Source organism: Bos indicus x Bos taurus, chromosome 9, assembly GCF_003369695.1.
Source record: "Bos indicus x Bos taurus breed Angus x Brahman F1 hybrid chromosome 9, Bos_hybrid_MaternalHap_v2.0, whole genome shotgun sequence".
NCBI lineage: Eukaryota > Metazoa > Chordata > Mammalia > Artiodactyla > Bovidae > Bos > Bos indicus x Bos taurus.
This window is the reverse complement of record NC_040084.1, coordinates 69262670-69266986: the sequence shown is the minus strand read 5'-3', so window position 1 is coordinate 69266986 and position 4317 is coordinate 69262670. Positions and strand designations below refer to the sequence as shown.

General features: G+C 35.7%; 1 non-coding gene across 1 annotated transcript; it reads right to left on the bottom strand.

Moving 5' to 3' along the window:
* Positions 1–2893: 2893 nt before the first annotated feature.
* TRNAE-UUC lies at positions 2894–2965 on the bottom strand. The gene has a single exon. It is a non-coding gene; the product is annotated as a tRNA-Glu (tRNA).
* Between the last annotated feature and the right edge of the window lie 1352 nt (positions 2966–4317).

Here is a 4317-nt window from a genome sequence, read left to right as displayed (position 1 = left end):
CCTCCATGTGCTATGCTGCGTAGTAGATAGGGCACAGTGACTAATGTCAGGAGGATGATTTGGACTTCTGAGAGTTACAGAATTCATTGAGATAGCATGTTCCTTTTGTTAAAAACAAAACAACAAGCCCAGAATGGAGTTGCTTATATTAAGCCCCATATTACCAGAGATTTAGAGTTTCTATTTTCCCAGAAATGGAATATTAAACCAGTCAATTAGGAACTGTCTGATCAGCACTAGCTAGTTAATCTGCCTGATAAATCCCTCCCATCCCCTAAAGGAAAGTAACCTTGCAATTTGTGATTGTTGTTTAGTCACTAAGTCGTGTCCAACTCTTTTGTGGTACCATGGACTATATCTCACCAGGCTCCTTGGTCCATGGGATTTCCCAGGTAAGAATACTGGAGTGGGTTGCCATTTCCTTCTCCAGGGGATCAAACTCACATCTCTTGCGTTGGCAGGCAGATTCTTTATCACTGAGCTATCAGGGAAGCCCAACTTTGCAATAACCAACTCAGGTTTTTGTGTAGTATAACTTTCTTGTTCACACTCCTTCTACCTGTAAAAACCTTTCATTTTGTACCATTCCTTGGAGCTCCTAACTGCTAGATTAGTTGTTGCTAGATTTGAATCAATTTTTGCTCAAAAAACTCAAAATTTGTAATATGCCTCAGTTTATCTTTGAACAGTTCACGTTCACCTCTTTTTCTCCCCCAGATAACAGTGTACACTGTCAAGATCACTAGATTGGAAGGTTCCAGTTCAAACTGCCATACTTTTCCTGTACCTGCACCCACCTCTGACCTCTGACCTTCAAGACCTGCTGCTAAATTGGCATATTTGTTCTGCAAGTCTTCTTCTGTATGGTGAGTTCTCTCTTTAGTTCTCGCATTCTCTTTTGTGATACTGAAACAGGACAGAAGAGGGTAGGCACAACCTTTAAAAGAATGGCATAGCCCAAGGACATATAAGCTGATTAAAATCAAATAGGTCCAAGATGGTGGACAAGTTGACTTCCACTAGACCTTGGGCCACTGTTCTCCTTGCTTGGCCCTTCAATAAATCTTTCCCTGCTTTAACTCTGATGTTTTGGTTTGTTTGGCCTCACTCTGCATCTGGCACATGAACTTGCATTTGGTAACAGGAGAATAAAGTCATGCAGTTCTACAGAAAAGTGAAAGTGAAGTCACTTGGTCGTGTCCAACTCTTCATGACCCTATGGACTGCAGCCCACCAGCCTCCTCCATCCATGTGATTTTCCAGGCAAGAATGCTGAAATGGGTTGCCATTTCCTTCTCCAGGGAATCTTCCTGACCCAGGGATGGAACCCAGGTCTCCCACATTGCAGGTAGATTGTTTACCACCTGCGCCACCCAATAGAAAGTCAACTGAGACTTTTGATGACCCACAGTGACTCCAGATGACATTTCATTTTGTTGGAAGAAGGACATATGCTTAACAATAAAACGTGTATGCTTTTCAACTAATGCTTGAGTATAGAATTTAAGAAATCATTGTTTAGTTCATTAAAAAATAATAAAGGGGCAGGGGTGGGAGATAGGAGGGAGGATCAAGAGAGAGGGCATATATGTAAACCTATGGCTGATACATGTTGATGTATGCCAGAAACCAACACAATATTGTAAAGCAATTATCCTTCAGTTTAAAATAAATAAATTTTTTTTAATAATAATAAAGGGGCAAAGGGAGGCTATGTTTATTACATTAAAAAAAAAAAGAAATCACTACCCCTATTTCATAAGGGCTTCTAGGTGGTGCTACGGGTAAAGAACAAGCCTGCAAATGCAGGAGACATAAGAAACGGGGGTTCGATCCTTGGGTTGGGAAGATCCTCTGCAGAAGGAAATGGCAACCCACTTCAGGATTTTTGCTTGGAGAATCCCATGGACAAAAGAGCCTGGCAGATTACAGTCCATAAGATCGCAAAGAGTCAGACACAGCTGAAGTGACTTAGCATCCCTATTTCATAATAGTTTTATTTCAGTAACCAAATACAGTTAAAGGATCTGATAATATTAAGTATCAGGATAAACATTTTAAATTATTTTAAATATTTCTGACTTCAAATTTCTAATTTATGTAAATAAATTTTACTGTTTTATGCAATTTTTCAATTCGGAAAAGCTCATGGAATAACTAAAATTATCTATAATACATCAACCAGAAGTCTATCTCTCTAGATACATATATGCATACACACACCACTATAGTATATATTTATAAAAATAGAATTATATTGTATATTGCTTTGTAGCCTGCTTTGTTTTTTGTAACATATTGTGACAAATATTTCATGTTATTAAGTTCTAAATTTTCAATGACTGCATATTGAATCTTTATATAAATGTACCCAATGTATTTGATCAGTTGCCTATTGATTATCATTGTTCAGCTTCATTTAAACACATCTCAGTTTTTTCATTACTAAAAATAGCTCTATGATAAAACTTTATTCTATAAATCTTTGTATATATATATATATTTTATTATTTCCTTAAAATAAATTCCCAGAAAGAGACTTGATAGGTAAAAGATTATAAATCATTTTAAGGCTTTTGAAATATATATTACCAAATTATCCACCAATTTTCATGCTTACAAGCAGTTTATGAAATTCTAATTCTCTCCTCATTTTTCATTTGAAAGGTACAAAGGCTTGTTAATTTAACTTGAATTTTGTTCATTGTAAATGAATTTGGATATTGTTTTATGTATTTAATAACCATTTGCATGTCTTTTATAAAAAAAAAGTTTTGCTTATTTTTCTTCCAGGTTGTTTATCTTTTTCGACTATATCATAAAAACCTGGGTATTTATTAATGATTTTTTTTTTTTTTTTTTTGGCCATGCCGTGTGGCTTGCATGATCCTAATTCCCTGACCAAGGATTGAACCTGGGCCCCAGCAGTGAAACTGCCAAGTCCTAACCACTGGACCATCAGGGAATTCCCTATTTATTAAAGATTCTTTTAATGATTTTAAAGCCTTTGTCATATATATTGAAAACCTTTTCTCTAATTTGTCATTTGCATTTTAATTTGTGTACAGTAGCTTTTAGCATGGAGAATTTGAAAGTTTGCATATAGTCTTATGTATTAATTTTCCTTAGTGATTAGATTTCTCTGCTGTAACAATTAAAAATATTTTCCTTTCTAGGGACTATTTATGGAGACTTTTCCATCTTTATTTCTTTAATATTTCACTCTTTATGAATCTGGAATGTATGTTATTTATTCCATAGGTAATTTTTCCCTCCAAAGTCGCCAACTGCTCCATTGCCATTTCTCTTTTTATATTTATTTGCCTATTTGCTTGTGCCAGGTCTCAGCTGCAGCATGCATGATCTTTAGTTGCAGCATGGAAACTCTTAGTTGCAGAATGTAGGCTCTAGTTCACTGACCAACGATCGAACCTGGGCCCCCTGCATTGGGAGACAGAGTCTTAGCCACTGGGGTACCAGGGAAGCCACTCCATTGCTATTTCTTGACAAAAAAATCCACAGTCAAGCACTTCCAGGTCCTTTCCCCACACAAAACATCCTTTTTTTGTCAGATCTTGTCAGGTCATACTTTCAGTCAATTAATCTCACAACTAAACTGTGCTAATGTACTAATAATTCTCTATGAATTATTTTGTGAAAATACTGTATACACCACAGCTACTTTAGTGTCATTTAACTGCTTAATTTCTATTTAACAATTATCATTATCTAAATTGTATTATTCAGCTACTCACTTTTCATCTGTCTTTCCTACTAGAATGCAAATTCCATGAGAGTAAGGATATTGTAGTGCTCATTCAGAGTCTAGCACACAGACATATCCAAATAAATATTCATTGAATAAGTTATTTATTTGATGAATTGATGAAAGATTGAACCTGATCCTAAGGAGATGAATAACGGGAGTCAAGGATGGAGATTTGGGAGGTCTGACAGCCTTTGCCTGCTGTTTTGCCTATTCATAAGATTAGCAATGCCTGTGGACATTTACTTCAATCATCGTAAAGTTACACATATTTGGATATTAAGTCTGCATTCACATAGCTAATTCACCTCCAAAGCATGACTTCTGAAACACAGGAATACAGTAAGTAATTAGTAATTTCAAGTACTAATGATTGGCACTCTGCTTCTTCCCAACCAAAAAAAAGAGAAAAGAAAATAAGCAAACCCCATTAAAACTATTGTCACAAGTTGTAGATAATCTGGGCAACCAATAATATGCCACAAATCTGTTGACCAAAATAATTATATACTGTCTCAAGCTTCAAATTTGTGCAGAAATAGAACTTACTT